The sequence below is a fragment of the Callithrix jacchus genome, chromosome 15, assembly GCF_049354715.1.
Source record: "Callithrix jacchus isolate 240 chromosome 15, calJac240_pri, whole genome shotgun sequence".
Classification (NCBI taxonomy): domain Eukaryota; kingdom Metazoa; phylum Chordata; class Mammalia; order Primates; family Cebidae; genus Callithrix; species Callithrix jacchus.
Window position 1 is genome coordinate 57,371,958 of NC_133516.1, and position 18,879 is coordinate 57,390,836.

Below are 18,879 nucleotides of genomic sequence, written 5' to 3' on the forward strand. Positions count from 1 at the left end.
GCAGTTTCCCCCCACTTTGGTCCGAAAATAAAAACAACTTCGCTTTACTTAGAACACTTCGTTTTTAAAGCATACCATTCTGGTTTCAAGATGGAGTTTCATCAAAGGCTATTGATGGGGGATTTCAAACGTTTACTTGTCACACAATTTCTCTTTGTACTTTTTAAGCTCTCAGGAAAAAAAGGTCTGAATATTTTGTATACTGTGCTATGATTTTTTTTAGACTACCAGTTTGTGTTGTATGAGAGAAGTATGGAGAGAGTTGTAGAGTCAAATTTACTCTTTCTAGTTGATGATTAAGGTACTTGCATATTTCAGTACTTCTTGCTTTGAAGCCTCCTGTGATGTTTATTTTAATGGTCTTTTTTCCGTTCCTTTTTGGCTTTAGTAGGCTAAAATACTACCTTTACATTGAAAGCATGGAATTTTTGCATTATCTAGACAATTTTATGCACTGTTAATAGAAGGCAGTATATGAGTGGTTGGAAAACTCTCACATCAACAGCAGGGAGATGCCCATTCAAAGGTATTTCTCTGTGGGTGAGTATGTTAGAGGTGTCCAGGGAGTATTTACCTTGTATAGTTAGGTGCTGTCTTCTTGTATTTTGAAATAGAAGGGAAAAAGTCTACATATTTAGTACTGATGTGACCTTCCTTTTTTTCCGAGTATGTTTGATCTGCAGCTGGTTGTGGAACTTGTGGATACTGAGGGCTGCTGACTGTATTGTATTATGAGTTTCAGTGAGATTACCTTCTTTCCCTAACTTAGTTGAAAGAAACTATGTTGAGTGAAATAAGGTTTTGATTAAGATTTTTTTAAAAAAAGGGAGAGAGAAGTAATATTGAAACATTGAGCACTTTCTATTCTAATTACACAAAACCACTTATAGATCTCCAAACGTGGTATTTCAAGAGTCTAGACCTTTTGCACAGGCTGTTTTAGTTCTTGAAATACCATTTTCACGCCTGGTCTCCTTTGCCAGGGTAACTCTCTTATTTACCTAGCAGCAGCAGTGGGACTAGAAGAGGCTACGAAGGACTCAGAGAGAAGAGGGAGCATTAAAAAAGTACAGAAAAGTAAATGGCTGTGTGGCAAAGATGAATGTATCTATTTCAAAACTGCATGGTGCTAGCTACACCCTATGAAAGGAGTCACGTTGGGTAGGGAAGAACTTATTCATGTATGTGCTGTGTAAGAAGAGAAAGTCATGCCTCCTGGAAGTGAATTTGATGACTGAGCTGGGGATTTTCTTATGTAAAGATGGTTGGTGGTTTGCACCACCCTTTTCCATAGCTGAAGTTGTGTTCTCCTTCTCTTCCTTCTTGCTCAAGAATTTCAGAACACAAGAAATATATCTAAATATATCTAAGGTAGTTACTCCTGTCTTTTTTTTTTTTTTTTTGGAGACAGAGTCAGCCAGGTGCCAGGCTGGAGTGCAGTGGCACGATCTCGGCTCACTGCAACCTCCGCCTCCCGGGTTCAAGCAATTTTCCTGCCTCAGCCTCCTGAGTAGCTGGGACTACAGGCACGCACCACCATGCCCAGCTAATTTTTGTATTTTTTTTAGTATAGACGAGGTTTCACCATGTTGGCCAGAATGGTCTCCATCTCTTGACCTCATGATCCGCCCACCTCGGCCTCCCAAAGTGCTGGGATTACAGGCGTGAGCCACGGCACCCGGCCAGTTACTCCTGTCTTATAAGAAAACTCAGTTATCACAGAGAAAGCCCCCAGAGAGTCAGGAAATTTATCCTTTTAAAAAGTCTGTGTTCACAGACTGTCTGCTGTGAACAGGACAAAAGTGAGAGGCAGGACTTTCCTTCAAGAAGGCATTACTTCATATCTTTATTCAAATCTACCTCAAACAGAGTCATTTTAACTGTCTAAAGCAGTAGTCTTGTCCAAAGCAGTAATATCTGTGAACTCACTGGCTCAGGTGACTTTTTTTTCCTTGTGTACATCAATGTGAACACATAATAATAAATACTGGATGGCATTTACTGTGTGCCAACCCATAGCCCCAGCCTTGCCTGAACTTTTCTCCTCATTTAATCCCCCTACTAGGTCTGTGAGGAGTGTCCTTCCAATCTCCCTTAGACAGAGGAAGGAGGAAGAGCTCAGGGGCATGAAATGGCCCACCTCCAGTCTTGCAGCAGTAGTGGGGAGTGCTGGGGTTGAAACTGGGCTGCCTGGCTCCAGAGTCTGGGTGTGACCATGTGCTATCTACCTCTCCTACAGAACTTTTACAGTAAAAGGATTCACATGTATCCTGTCAAAGCCATTTTGGGGCAAATTCTTTCAGCAATATGCAGATTGTACTCTGACACCCAGAAGCTATCCATCAAATTCCCAGAGATATTTGTCTTCAGGGGAGATCTCACCCCAAGTTTTAGATGCTTTGTGGCTCCCAGTCTTGTGTAGGAGGATAAAGTTCAGCAGGGTGGCCTGGCCTCCAGTGTCCTGTGATCTGGCCCTGTCTGCTTTCTGTCCTGCTCCCCTTGTCCCTTGCAGGCTAGATGTGCTGGAATATTTTGCATCATCCTGCCAGGTATATCTTGCTCTTCCAGACACAGCTCAGAAGGTTGTATGACTCCTCTCCACTCTTGCAGCATCCCGTCCTGACCTTTATCCGGCACTTGTGTTGCACCAAAATTGTTTACACGTTTGCCTGTCTGAATCAAAGGGTAGAGAAGGGTAATACCTGGACTTCCTCTCCAGGTGTTCCTGGCCTTCCTGCGGTTGCTGGAGTTATGTGGGGTCCAAGTTGTTAAAGGTATAGCAGCTCCCCTTTATTTGCAGTCAGCAAATGCAGCCCGGGAGGCAGCTGCCCTCTAGGAGCTCTGAAAGCCTTGTTCCTCATCACTCCTTCCCATTCTGATGGCATGGGTGTGTCTCTTGACCGAATTTGAGGTGCTTGAGACAGGTACCTCAAATATTGATACTCCACTTCTCATAAGCAGTTGCCAGAGCTCCCGCCTAGCGCTGTCGCTGCCTTTGCCTTGGAGCATCCAGGCTGCCCTGTGCTGAGTAGGTGTGAGGAGAAGCAAAGCGGGTTTTGAGCCAACTGTGGGTCTCAACAAGTGCCATCACAGGGAAAAAGAAGTGAAATAGCAGGAGACAATATGGGGAAAAGGGAGCTCAAATTCCTCTGCCTTCACTCCTTGAGTTGGAGGATCTAAGGTTTTTCCAAGAGGGATCCTAGACTGCCACATACTCTAGAGTGGGAAGAACATGAGCCACATGACTAGGGAGTTTACGTCCTAGCTCTACCTATTTATTAATATTTAGAACATAGAAGTTTTTAAATCACTCCTAAGCCTCAGATTTCTCTTATGTAAAATTACAATGATGTCATTTATCTCACAAGGTTGTCTAGGATAAAACAGTTAATAAATATTAATTCCTATTCCCTTCTTCTTTTCCAGGCACATACTAAGTGGTGGATTTAAGGGAATAACTCTCTTGCCTTAAAATATTGCCTGAGTTTTTAAAAGCCCATCAATTAAAGATTCACTTGGATTAATATAAGAAACTCTCCTGAAAAGCTTGAGAAATGGAGAGCTTTTATTGATTCACATGGTAGTGAGCATATGTTTAATAAAACTGCAGAAAAATAAGAGGATTCAAGAAAGAGCTTCGGAGGATGAGCTGCTTTGGAAATGGGTGTATGTGAGTGAAATGACACCAGAAACATGGCTCTGGTTGGAGCCAGGGAACATCCTAAATGCTGGGCTCTGGAAAAGGGGTAAAAAGATGAGACACAACAGAAAAGTGAAAGCAACTTGCTCCCATGTGTGATTCTTCCTTTCTTACCTTCTGTATTACCTGACTGTGTGTGAAGTTTCAGAGCTACTGGGAAAATGGGTAAATGCTATTTTGTGGTCCTGTGATGAAGTCTTATGATGATGCCTACCAACAACTGGGGCTCTTTCTAGTAAAAATCCCAGAATGAAGTATTCAATAAAAACAATGATACAGGCGGGATATTCTTATTTCCCTGCTTTCCATGCATACAGGCAGCTTGGTAGTAATGCTACTAGGCAGCAGACCCACCAGTTTAGGAGTAACTTTGGAGGATACATTTCCACTGAGCACTTTTATGAAACACATCTTTCATGCTCATATGTGATATTTAAGAGATGAGGCCGGGCGCAGTGGCTCAAGCCTGTAATCCCAGCACTTTGGGAGGCCGAGAGGTCAACAGATCGAGACCATCCTGGTCAACATGGTGAAACCCTGTCTCTACTAAAAATACAAAAAATTAGCTGGGCATGGTGGCGCGTGCCTGTAATCCCAGCTACTCAGAAGGCTGAGGCAGGAGAATTGCCCGAACCCAGGAGGCGGAGGTTGCCGTGAGCCGAGATCGCGCCATTGCACTCCAGCCTGGGTAACAAGAGCGAAACTACGTCTAATAGATAGATAGATAGATAGATAGATAGATAGATAGATAGATAGATAGATAGATGAAGGAGTACCAGTCACTAGTTTTTTCCCATGTCACCAAGTGCTAACGTATCGTGCTGTCTTGAGGCTGATCTAGCTTCCTGCTGAAGAGACTGACAGTCCAGAATAAGGGTCAGCTGACTTAGTGCTCAAATGATAGTTCATTTCCACATCTTGGAAGTCATTGAAAGTCTGAGAGGGCCTCAATCCTTGGGGCCAACAGAGCACGTAGGGTATTATAGGTAACAACATTCTTGTTTAAAACTGGAATCCACAAAAGCGAAGTTCTATTTAACCAAAGAGAAGATACTGCCTGTTATACCTACTAGTCCCAGACCTGTTTCCTGTGGTGAAATGAGAATGCCATCAGGACCTGCAGGAAAGCAGCCTGACTAGATGAGAAAATATTCCTGAACCATGATGCTTCATTCTCCTGCCCCTTCAAATGCTGACCCTTGCTATTCAGGATCTTGGGTATCTCACTGCAGACCCAAAGCCTCATGATTTTCACATTTTCCTAGTTCTTACTCCTCATTTCTCTCTACCTTGGTTAGCTATTAACATCACCAAAGTGACAGTATAGAAGTAGCTGACAACTCACTGAATCCTTCTTTCTCGATGATCATTCCAAAATGTTGGCCAGCCACTGTGGTAAGAATTAGTTATTTCCCACACTAGCAAGGAGTCTTCATATACCTTCTTCACAAAATTCTGTGAAAAGCTTTTTCTTACCATTCTTTTAGATGTGTACATCTGTCTGTGAGAATTGGCCATTATATCCTCTTTTGTGTATGGTGATCTTCCCAAATTTTCACTATGTAAACTTTGCCTTTTCTTATTTTTCCCTGACTTTGTCATTCTCTGTCAACTGAGTACTGTCATGTTCACATTAGATATTAGAAACTTACATATATACACACAAAACACTAATTTTTTCTAAGCAAATATATGGCACTATATCACAGTGTCTGAAATGTGCTGGATGCTACCACTATCTATGAAGAATGTCTCTCTGCACAAAGTGTGGTCAGAGACACCTAACTATCTCCTGTCCTCCAGCCTGGTCTGCAATTATACCAATAGGAGTAAAATGGGTGGTTAAGTGCTTTAAATAAAAATCTGTGCTGGGCGCAGTGGCTTACGCCTATAATTCCAGTACTTTGGGAGTCTGAGGCGAGTGGATCACCTGAGGTCAAGAGTTCGAGGCCAGCCTAGCAAACATGGTGAAACCCCATCTCTACTAAAAATACAAAATCAGCCAGGCATGTCCAGCTACTCCGGAGGCTGAGGCAGGAAAACTGCTTGAACCTGGGAGGTAGAGATTGCAGGAAGCTGAGATCGCACCACTGTACTTCAGCCTGGGTAACGGAACAAGGCTCCATCAAAAACACAAAAAAGAAAAAAAGGATAAATAAAAATGTGGTTAAGAGCATGGGCTCACACCTGTAATCCCAGCACTTTGGGGGGCCCAGAAGGGCAGATCAGTTGAGGTTAGGAGTTGGAGATCAACATGCCGAAACTCTCTCTCTACTAAAAATAAAAAATTAGCCATGCATAGTGGTGCATGCCTGAAGTCTTAGCTACTTGGGAGGCTTAGGTGGGAGAATTGCTTGAACCCGGGAGGCAGAGGTTGCAGTAAATCGAGATGGTGCCACTGCACTCCAGCCTGGGCAACAGAATGAGACTCCATTGCAAAAAAAAAGAAAGAAGAAAAATCATCCAACAAAAGTATTTATACAGCTTTTCTAAGTAATCTTATAATTTGAGTCTTTATTACTATGAAATCCAATTTTCCTCACTCCTTTAATCCCTGCATTTTGGGAGGCTTTGGCAGGAAGATCACTTGCATCCAGGAGTTCAAGTCCAGCCTGGGCAACACGGCAGGACCCGCCGCTATCAAATATTTTTTAAAAAATTAACTGGGCATGGCAACTCATAACTACAGTCCAAGCTGCTTGGGAGGGTAAGACAGGAGGATGCCTTGAGCCAAGGGTGATATGACGGCGCCGCTGCACTGCAGCCTGAGTGAGTGTGTCTCTAAATATATATATGTGTATATATATATATGTTTTATATCCAGAGAAGTAGTCCCTGAAGGAATTAATACAGGATGTCAAATACAGATGCACAGAATTCCCAACTTAACATGTTTTTTTTTTTTCAAATCAGCAAATATGTTTTAAAAAAACCTTTTCTATACATAATACGTTCTTTCAAATAAACTGCTGCACACTGGGTGATGTTTCATGGGTTGGGTTTAAGAATGGCTCTGCTAATTCCCTTGAGGAGAGTCTTGAGGCCATAAAGTATAACAAGTCTGAGTTTCGAAGAAATAATTTTGGCACGATGTCTGTAACTCAGAATGAAGAAAAGCAAAGTCTTATAAATAATTACCCTTTTCTTTTGTGAAACTCACCTGTGGAATGGTAGTTTAGCATGAATCCCAAAACTTCCTGTTTATTCATAGTTGAGATCAGACACCATCTGTCCTCCTCCAAAGTACATTATCAGCAACAGGTTGCAAGTCAAGGACTCAGTGTAACTTCAGCTCAGTTTTACCAAAGAATGTTGCTTCATTTAGAAATGTCCACTCTCTGCTCTCTCACTCATTTAGGCTCAGGTATTTGGGCTGGGTTCTAAATAACACCATAAGCATAACTATTGGAGTACACACAGGCTTAACATTGATCCATCTTCAAATGTTTAAAAAGCAACTAAGTTAAACCAAAGAGCATTACCTGGGCAGATACCTTATCCAAAAAAAAAAAAAAAAAAAAAAAAAAAAACCTGTTTTTAAATAGATAAAACAACTAGGGCTTCCAGAGCACTTTGCAATAAAGGCAATAGTAAGGCCTCAGTCAGCATTAGCTGGGGCCATCCATTAATTCATTTAACAATTATAACTGAGTGCCAGGCAAGCTCCCTCTATCTTGGGAAGATTACACACTTAAAAAGGCAGAAATAGTGAGAATCCATCTCAAACACACACACACACAAAGGAGAAATGCTTTTAGACTGAGTGTGTTGGTGGGTCTGCAAATGATATCTTTGGTCCTTCATCACTTGCCTCCAGCACCACTTTGGTAATGTAAATAAAAGTGAGATGAGGCTGTCATGATTTCTGATGCCTTGGCTGAGGACACATTTAGCTCTCAGAGACGTAGTGAACTGAGCTACTGAAAAGCCCTAAGTACAAACATTGAGACCTCATCTATCATGGCTTTTGGAATTGGTGACATTTATGGTTGTTTACCCTAACCTTGGTGGTCATCTAGAACATCTATTAGGTGTAAGGTATTATGCAGAAATACCTGTAACTCAGAAAATAAGATTTTACTCTTTCCATATTCCTTCAGTGACTGTTTTGGCTGAGTCACTCTGAAATGCAAATTGTTATAATGAAAACATCTAAACAAGAATTTTCAAATCATTCCCATCTGCTGCTTTGATTTGTTGAAATCAGTGATTTGATGTGGTTTCACAGTCTTGACCTTGTATTCATCTCCCTTTCAGTCACCAGTATTTTATCTTTTGGTCTCCAGTGATTTAAAATGCAAATCTACCTTCTTTTCTACTGCCCCCTCCCACACCCCAAATCCTTACCCTATGAAAGTCCATGGTTCTGGGTGTGGCCTCTGCATTCCTCTCCTCTTTCATCTCTCACCATGTGATTTCCACTTGCCCCTCCAGAGTGTTGCACACACATGCCATTTGTCACCTCTGTGCTTTTGTTCATCAGATCCAAGGCCTTGGATGCTGCTCCAGCAAGTGTTTTCACCTGACTGCATCCTGCTTATGCTTTAAAACTCATCTCAGAAATCTCCTACTTTAGGAAGCCAGTGGGTTAGAAGCATTTTCTCAGTGGCCTCATGATGGTTGTTCTATGACTTAAACTTGCTATATTACTCTATATAATTCTGCTTCTGTTTGACTTTTCTCCAAGATTTACTAAGTACGTAACCAAAGATGAATAGGGCAATATTTCTCTAATCCACAACACCTGCATAAGAAATCGTCCCAGGAGCTTATAAATGGCTTCCCAAACATTACCTAGAACCTGTCGAATCAGAATCTATGTAAACACGGAAATTGACAACCACTGGCCTCTGGGAGGCGGAATTAAGCATTACATAGAGGTCTCCTGGGCTTCAAGTGTTTTGCTTCTATTTCATACCCAAGTCAACTAGGTGGTAGAACTCAGCCCTCTTGTTAGTTTTCACAAGAAAACCAGTTAAATTGTGCTCTTGGTGATTTCTGCATACTTTACTGAAGAAGAAGCATATCTATTATGGACCAACTTTTCCAGCTTTTTCTCTTGCTTCCCTTATTTTTTTCTCTTTCTGCATTTCCTCTTCTAGGTTCTAAAGTATCTGCCTTGACTATATATCTTCTTAGATGATCTCAACTTAACAGTTGTCTTTCTTCAAAATATACCATCCACAGAAACCATAACAGTACACCATGACTTTCTGAATGTGTATCTTCTTGGTGTAAAGCCATATTTGAATACTTGCCACCCCAATTTACTTAAGGAAGAAATTCACTAGAAGAGTTGACACAGCAAAGAAAGTGCATGTGTGTGTGTGTGTGTACGTGCGTGCACATTTGCTCATTTTAAAACTCAGAATATGACTTGTCCTTCAACTTTAGTTGGTGGAGACAGAAAAGTGAAAATTTGTTAAATAATTGACTTATAAAGTATTTGACAATAATTTTCCGTGACGTCTAAAAGTTATAATTCTTTACTCAATAGAATACAGCTATGAATTGCTAAAATAAAAAAGATACTTAACCCAATGAAGGTAAAATATTAGTTTTATTAACCAGCAAGGTACCTATTACATTATTACTAGACCATGCCTCCAAATATGTCAAATTATAAAAATGTATTCGGCATACATAAATTATACATTGTAGATTTCTCTCCTCATAGGCACAATCTAATACAAAAATATATTTGACACAAATTATATGATCCATTGAGAGCCTCCAAAATAGGAAAGGGGAAGGAGTGAGTGATGACAGTATAAAAAAAGAAGCACACATAGATGCAAATAGTTCTACTTATCCTATGGAAGTCCGTGGTTCTGGGTGTGGCCAGACAATCTACTTAGATGATTATTGTCTTCATCAGCAAAGGATTGAGAGCAGTTTACACCAATCCAAGTTACCAGGCAGATGACAATCAGTTCACAGGTTGAATGAGTCACAGCACGCAGGCCAGAAAATGTACTCAGACTTCAGTCGACCTAATGGAACAGTGTACTCACACTGTGGTTTTGTTATTTTGGAGTCTAGAAGCTCCATCTAACTACTCTCCATGGTATACAACCATGTTAACACAGATATACTACAGGGGTCATCTGTACAAGCCTAGGATAGGCTCTTTAAAATAAAAGACCTGGACGGGTGCCTTGTCTCACACCTCTAATCCCAGCACCACTTGAAAGGCCGAGGCAGGTGGGTCATGAGGTTAGGAGTTCAAAACCAGCCTGCCTAAGATGGTGAAACCCCGTCTTTACTAAAACTACAAAAATTATTCAGGCGTGGTTGCAGGCATCTGTAATCACAGCTACTCAGGAGTCTGAGGCAGGAGAATGCCTTGAACCCGAGTGGCAGAGGTTGCAGTGAGCCCAGATTTCACCACCACACTCCAGCCTGGTTGACAGAGTGAAACTCTCTTTCAAAACAAATATATACATACATAAATTTTTTTTTTAAAAAAAAGACTTTAACTACTAAAGAAAACCTACAAGAGCTGAACACAAGCTAATTTGAAGTCCTGAACTCTCTATGGGAAAATAAAAGTAGTTTTTAAAGCAGGCAGAAATAAATCTTTTGAAAAAGATTCAATTTTGTAATCTTTGAATATGGAATAATAGTTCAAATACTATTTTGAACTGGCAATTTAAGAATGAACTCAGAAACAAGAATGCCATGATTCAGAATGCTCCACGATCACGACAGAAAATCTTGTCACCTGTGCTGCACATTAAGAAGAGAACAAAATGGCAATAGTCCTATTTTAAAGACTCATAATGTTCTTCCCTTCAGTCTAGATAAAACCAGGTATCCGATATTTTTGGACACCAATTTTTCTTTTCAGAAAAAGTTAGTTCCCTTGTTGACTTCTGGAGGTTCTCGTTCACTGAATATAGGAGAGCAATCTCTTCTCTCTTGTTATCTAAAATCCACACCGAATTCACATCAGGAAAAAAGTCAATGTGAATAAACACTTTGGAAACAGTCTACTGAAAAGTGGTCAGTAACAGAGATGAAGAAACGTGAATATAGTTTAGCCAAAGTCAGTGAAAAAAAAACTTCTTTCAAAGAAATTGATTATTCCCTCAAAACAAGGTCAAAACAGATTAAATTTGCCAACATTCTACTTGCTTTTCTCATGTTTTATTTTGAAAAGAAGTATTAAAATATTAATATCATTTGAGATAATGCTTCAGCCTAATGAATTTGTAAATAACACTCTAAAATGATACCCTTTAGCTCAATAAAAATTTCTTTAAAAACCTAACATTAAACATGGAGCCAAATTATGGCAGAGATTGTTAAAAGTGACTGAGGTATTTAGATTCTTCAAAACCACAGGTTTGCAGTAGTGGGTATGGAGGTAAATTAAATGACAATAAAAATTAGCAATAAAGGATTAAGAAAAACTTTGAATCCCTTTTATAATATCTAAATAACCTGCGCTAAGGGGAAAGTGATTAAATCCTGGCACTGTGTAGCCCAGCAGATGTTTCACCAGTGAGACAAAAATCTATGTCAATTCACGAATAACCTTTTCAAGTAATTTGTTAAAAGATTTTCAAAAGTTGGTAATTCAACACTTTTCACAAAGAAAGGAAAACTCTTAAATGTAGGTATCCTTTGTCTAACCTATAGTCCAGGATTTCTAATAGATTAGCAAAAGGATTACACTTTTAGTTGTACAATTATCTTGTATTAATATTTGTTCCTACTTGGTTGGCTTTCAAAGGAAAAAGAGTGTCCATCACTTTGAAACATTCTGTAGACAATCTAGAGATGAGTATTTTTGGTGACATACTTCAGCTGAAGATTTTGTTCTTTTAACAAGTAAAACATGGAATTCTGACCTATTACCATGAATTATTTTACAATAAAAAAAACAGGTGGTGGTCAGGAGATCTGCTTTCTATTTATTGCTCTGCTGATAACAGGAATAATTAATTGGTGTAAGTCAATTAACCTTTCTGTGCCTGAGTTTCACTGTCTGCAAAGTGCAATTAAGAATATCTGTGCTATGTTACTCACTGAAGTGTTTTGAGGATAAAGTAAAACACTAAAAAGCACTTTTATTTTTTCAAAACACAAATATAAATGCTATGTTATGGTATTATTAATCATTTTACAGGTACCTTGTAATGTTACTCATTCAGATACGTGCTTAAGGTAGTTGTTCCTACAGGATCTTAGGTTGGATGTTTCATTTGATCTTTTTTTTTTTTTCCAAAATAATTACAAAACTAAAACATTTGAGCAAGGCCACTTAACCCTCTCCCCAGTTGGTTAGTTATTATTATTAACATCATCTTCCTCCTCAACATCATTATTACTTTTTAGCTACATGTTTAAAAAAGGAGATTTTTAATATGTCAGCTTAACTGGAAAATTTATCCCTGGTACAGGTGGTTTTCAGAAGAACAGCTGATCTTCACAAGAGCTTTGTCCTCTGCTTTTAAATGTGGACCCTGGGTGGGGAGGGACAGAGTGGGTGTTCCAGGTCTGTCACCAAGGAACCAATTCCCTCAGAGGCCAGAGCAGCATGGATGCGGACATGCAATCTATTTTCAAAGTCTTAGCCATAGAAATCCTCCTGTAAGAGCAAGGAAAGATATTTATGTACTCTCTTAGCTAAGCTTGCACAAGGTACTGTGGTGTAAAGCACACTCAATTTTGTACTTCCCGAAGTAAAATCTCTACCCAGTAAAGGCTTCCTCTCCACTTGATTTTTATATTACTCAAACCTCAAACTTTGTATTCATTTTTAAAAATGTTAACTGAATATCAATAATATTCTCTGTGGACAATTTTCCTCGTGTTACTCTTGAAAAAGTAGTCTTACATTGTGCTCAATATAAGTTACTGTTAGACATTCCTCATTCAAGGACATGGTTATAAAATCAAAAGTTATCTTCCCACCCAGACACTACGAGTATTTCTAAAGCAGGATGAACAATTTCACAGGAGTTCGTTAAGATCTTGTATTTTCCCTTAAAACTCAAGAGCTCACTGATAGAACTGGGTAACATTTTCCCTTCCAGAAATGTTACCAACCAGAACATCACTGCACAAATTTTCTTGAATTCAGACTCAGGTGTACACTATATGGGATAAGAAGGACCACTGGAGAAAGGTAGATTCAGGATATTTTTCTTTGCTTGAAGAAATAGAATTCTGACTCTTCCTACTGTCTATAAGAAAAACACATTATCCCTTAAAATTTGTGTTTACCTATACACAGGCAGAAAATGATATAATAGGAGTTTATGTTAATTAAAATAATTCACAGTAGAGGTAGTGATGAGTCAACTGTTGATTCAAGTATAATGACTCCAATATTCTTTTTTTTTTTTTTTTTGAGACGGAGTTTCACTCTGTCTTCCAGGCTGGAGTGTGGTGTGCAGTGGCACAGTCTCGGCTCACTGCAACCTCTGCCTCCCATGTTCAAGCAATCCTGAGTAGCTGGAGTTACACGCGTCTGCCACTATGCCTAGCTAATTTTTGTATTTTTATTAGAGATGGGTTTTTTTGCTATGATGGCCGGGATGGTCTCCAACCTCGAACGATCCACCCACCTTGGCCTTCCAAAGTGCTAGGATTACAGGTGTGAGCCACTGTGACCAGACCCAATATTTTTTTTTAATATAAAGATGTTTATTTGTTTATATAAGGACATTACTTGATATATAATGACTTGATAATTTTTCATAGTCTATAAAATGCAATTGCTAAGATATTTCTTACATGAAAATCTAAACAACTGTAAAATTAATGATTAACAAAAGGTTTTATCTGAAGTCAGTAAGTTATAATACAGCCATAAACTTTTCTTGTTGTTGTTATTGTTTTTGAAATAGGGTCTTGCTCTGTTGCTCAGGCTGGAGTGCAGTGGTGCCATCATGGCTCACTGCAACCTCAAACTCCACAGATCCTCTCACCTAACCTCCCCCCACCCCCAGCTTAACTGGGACTCAGGCATGTGCTGCCACACCTGACTATGTTTTTTTGCCTTTTTTTTTTTTTTTGGCAGAAATGAGGTTTCACTAGAAATTTTAAATTTTATCTAGACTGAAGGGACGAACAACATGAATCTTTAGAATAGGGCTATTGCCACTTTCTTCTCTTCTTAATGTGCAGCATAGGTGACAAGCTTTCCTGTCAAGATCGTGGAGCATTCTGAATCATGGCATTCTTGTTTCTGAGTTCATTCTTGAATTTTCAGTTCAAAATAGTATTTGAACTATTATTCCATATTCAAAGATTACATAATTGAATCTTTTTCAAAAGATTTATTTCTGCCTTCTTATAAAACAACTTTTATTTCCCCATAGAGAGTTCAGGATTTCAAATTAGTTTGTGTTCACCTCATAAACTGGATAGACAACTTTGCGTTTGCAACACCGTCTTGTAGGTTTTCTTTGCTAGACAAAGTGTGGGTCTTTTTAAATTTATTTATTTATTTATTTTGAGATGAAGTCTTACTCTGTCACCCAGGCTGGAGTGCAGTGGTGTGATCTTGCCTCACTGAAACCTCTGCCTCCTGGGTTCAAGGTATTCTCCTGCCTCAGCCTCCTGAGTAGCCACCACGCCTGGCTAATTTTTATAGTTTTAGTAGAGATGGGGTTTCACCATCTTGGCCAGGCTGGTCTTGAACTCCTGACCTTGTGAGTCACCTGCCTCAGCCTCCAAAGTGGTGCTGGGATTACAAGTGTGAGCCACCATGCCCAACCATGCCTTTTTTTTTTTTTTTAAGAGCCTTTCCTAGGCTTGGAACAGATGGCCCTTTGGTACATGTATGTTAACATGGTGGTATACCATGAGAATGGGTAGATGGAGCTTCTAGACTCCAAAATAACAAAACCACAGTGTGAGTACACTGTTCTATTAGGTTGACTGAGGTATGAGTACATTTTCTGGCCTGCGTGCTGTGACTCATCCAACCCGTGAACTGACTGTGATCTGCCTGGTAACTTGGTTTAATGTAAACTGCTCTTAAGCCTTTTCTGATAAAGAGAATAATAATATATTTGCATCTATATGTGCTTCTTTTTTTATGTTGTCATCACTCCTTACCCTTTCCTCTTTTGGAGGCTCTCAGTGGATCTCCTAATTTATAAATGTCAAATGTATTTTTGTATTAGATTGTGCCTATGATGAGAGAAATCTCTAGTGTATATTTTATGTATGCTGAACACATGAACACATTTTCATAATTTGACGCACTTGGAGGCATGGTCTGGTAATGATGTAATATGCACCTTGCTGGTTAATAGAACTAAGTTTTTACCTTTATTGCGTTAGGTACCTTTTTTATTTTAGCACCTGATAGTTGTCTACTACTGAGTAAAGAATTACAACTTTCAGATGTCACAGAAAATTAGAATGTTTATTGTCAAATACTGTGTAAGTCAAATATTTACTGAATTTTCACTTTTCTGTCTCTGTCAACTGAAGTTAAAGGACAAGTCATATCTGATTTTTAAAATGAGCACATGTGCACGCATGCGCGCGTGTGCACGCACACACACACACACACACACAACACAAACATGTACTTCCTTTGCTGTGTAAACTTTTCCAGTGAATTTCTTCCTAAAGCAAATCGTGGTGGCAAGTATTCAAATACGGCTTTACACCATGAAGATACACATTCACAAAGTCATGATGTACTGTTTTGGTTTCTGTGGATGGTATATTTTGTAGAAAGAAAATTGTTAAATTGAGATCAAGAAGATATATAGTTGAGGCAGCTACTTTAGAAGCTAGAAGAGAAAATGCAGAAAGAAATAAGGATAAGGGGAGCAAGAGAAAAAGTTGGTCCATAACAGATATACCTCTTCTTCAATAAAGTATACCAAAATCACCAAGAGCACAATTTAACTGACTTTCTTGTGAAAACTAGCAATGGGGCTGAGCTCTGTCACCTAGTTGACTTGGGCATGAAATAGAAGCAACACGCTTAAAACCCAGGTAACCTCTATGTAATGCTTAATTCCTCCTCCTAGAGGTCAGTGGTTGTCAATTTCTGTGTTGTACCTAGAGATTCTGATTTGAAAGGTTCTAAGCAGGGCTTGGGAAAGTATATATAACAAGCTCTGGCCAGGCGCGGTGGCTCACGCCTATAATCCCAGCACTTTGGGAGGCCGAGGCGGATGGATCACGAGGTCAAGAGATCAAGACCATCCTGGTCAACAAGGTGAAACCCCATTTCTACTAAAAAAATACAAAAATTAGCTGGGCATGGTGGTGCGTGCCTGTAGTCCCAGCTACTCAGGAGGCTGAGACAGGAGAATTGCTTGAACCCAGGAGGCGGAGGTCGCGGTGAGTCGAGATTGTGCCATTGCACTCCAGTCTGGGTAACAACAGCAAAACTCCATCTCAAAAAAAAAAAAGCTCCTGGGACGATTTCTTATGCAGGTGTTGTGGATTAGAGAAACATCGCCCTATTCATCTTTGGTTACGTACTTAATAAATCTTGGAGAAGAGTCAATCAAACACAAGCAGAATTATATAGAATAATATAGCAAGGTTAAATCATAGAACATCCATCATGAGGCCACTGAGAAAATGCTTCTAACCCACTGGCTTCCTAAAGTAGGAGATTTCTGAGATGAGTTTTAAAGCATAAGCAGGATGCAGTCAGGTGAAAACACTTGCTGGAGCAGCATCTAAGGCCTTGGATCTGATGAACAAAAGCACAGAGGTGACAAATGGCATGTGTGTGCAACACTCTGGAGGGGCAAGTGGAAATCACATGGTGAGAGATGAAAGAGGAGAGGAATGCAGAGGCCACACCCAGAACCATGGACTTCCATAGTGTAAGGATTTGGGGTGTGGGAGAGGAGCAGTGGAAAAGAAGGTAGATTTGCATTTTATATCACTGGAGACCAAAAGATAAAATACTGGTGACTGAAAGGGAGATGAACACAAGGTCAAGATTGTGAAACCACATCAAATCATGAAGAGTTCAAGAAATCAAAGCAGCAGATGAGCAATGGTTTGAAAATTCTTGGTTAGGTGTTTTCATTATAACAATTTGCATTTCAGAGTGACTCAGCCAAAACTGTCACTGAAGGAATGAGGAAAGAGTAAAATGTTTTCTGAGTTACAGGTATTTCTCCATAATACCTTACACCTAATAGATGTTCTAGATGACCACCAAGGTTAGTTTTAACAACCATAAATGAATGGACCTAGCTAATGCTGACTAAGGTCTTACCACTGCCTTTTATTTCGAAGTGCTCTGGAAGCCCTCTTTTTTTCTCTTTATTTAAGTGTGTAATCTCCTGGAGAAGAGGGAGCTTGCCTGGCACTCAGTAATAATTGTTAAATGGATTAATGAATGGTTCAGCTAATGCTGACTGAGGCTTTAACATTGCCTTTTATTGCAAAGTACTCTGGAATCTCTCATTTTTTTCTGAATTTAAAGATTAGGGGTTTTTTTTGTTTTGTTTTGTTTTGTTTTTTTCAGATGTCTGCCCCGGCGATGCTTTTTGGTTTAAACTAGTTGCTTTTTAAACATTTTAAAATGGATCAAAATTAAGGCTGCATGTACCCGATGATAGTCATGATTACTGTGTTATATGGAGCACAGCCCAAATACTTGAACCTAAATGTTTGAAAGAGCAGAGAGTCGGCATTTTTAAATGAAGCAACATTCTTTAGTTTGGTAAAAGTGAGCTGAAGTTACGCACAGTTAACTCTTTGACTTGCAACCTGTTGCTGACAGTGTATTTTGGGGGAGGATAGTTTTGTCTGATCTCAATTAAGGAGAAACAGGAAGTTTCGGGATTCATGCTAAACTCCCATTCCACAGGCAAGTCTCACAAAAGTGCTCTGTTGCATAAAATTGTTCCCTCTTCGTGTCTGCTCCGTGGCAGAAATTATTCTTCCTGAAGGTGACAGAAGAGAGCTGTGGCTTATGGGGGCCACGAACAGTGTGTGGAATGGGGAAGCAATGACAGCAAGACAGCACTGCCATAAATCTATTTCTTTCCTTCCAAACCAGCTCTAATTTTAGGCCCAACGACCAAAGACGGAGAGGGAGTCGCTTTGAGCTACTCCTGGCCGTTTGTTTGGAAATGAATTTAGCTAAATCCCTTCAGATATACCCAGAAAAGGGGAAATAAGCCTTCCTCGCTGGCCAAATTATCGCCTTTGCCGCTTTGGGCTCCCCATTGGCTGCGGCCGCTGTGGCCCCGCCTCCCTGCTCCTTTGTGACGCAAGCCCTGACGCCGCCTGGGCTAGAAAAGGGTCTGTAATGATCAGGTCTACTCAGGAGCCGCCAGCAAGAGGAAAAGGAGGAAGCTCTTGAGAGTGCCGCCAGAAAGAAGGTGGGGAGAGTGGAGATAAAGCGCACCCTACAGCCGCGGAGACAGTTATGTCTCCGGGCGTCTCGCGCAACGCGAAAAGTCGTGGGGAGACTCAAGTGTCTGGGAAGGCGGAGGGTCCTCGGAGTGCGGGTCCTGTGGGGGCGTCCCCAGCCCACACCCGGGAGTGCGGCGACCAGAGGGCCAGCGCTGTGGTGGTACTTCCGAATCTGGGGCCTTGCCACGTCCCTCGCCCGCCTCTCCTGAGTTAAGTCCGGGGGAAATGAGCACGCCCAGCCTCCTACATTTCACTCCCCTCCCTCCCAGGCAGACCAAACGCAGCACAAAACGGGCACTGTCACAGCGGGGCCCACACACCGGAGGATGTTTAGGCAGAGGTCGGGGAGTGTGATTTGTCACCTGTGGCTCTGAATCGCATCCCGAAAGGCAGCTTGTTTCTTGCTTAAGGCGTTATACCCTTGTGGTAGTGGGCGGGGGAGAGTTTAAATTCCGCCAGTGTTGGACCAATATTGATAGGAGAGATGGGGGAGAATTAAGCTGTTGCTTTTTTTTTTTTTTTTTTTGAGACGGAGTTTCGCTCTTGTTACCCAGGCTGGAGTGCAATGGCGAAATCTCGGCTCACCGCAACCTCCGCCTCCTGGGCTCAGGCAATTCTCCTGCCTCAGCCTCCCGAGTAGCTGGGATTACAGGCACGCGCCACCATGCCCAGGTAATTTTTTGTATTTTTAGTAGAGACGGGGTTTCACCACGTTGACCAGGATGGTCTCGATCTCTTGACCTTGTGATCCACCCGTCTCGGCCTCCCAAAGTGCTGGGATTACAGGCGTGAGCCACCGCGCCCGGCCC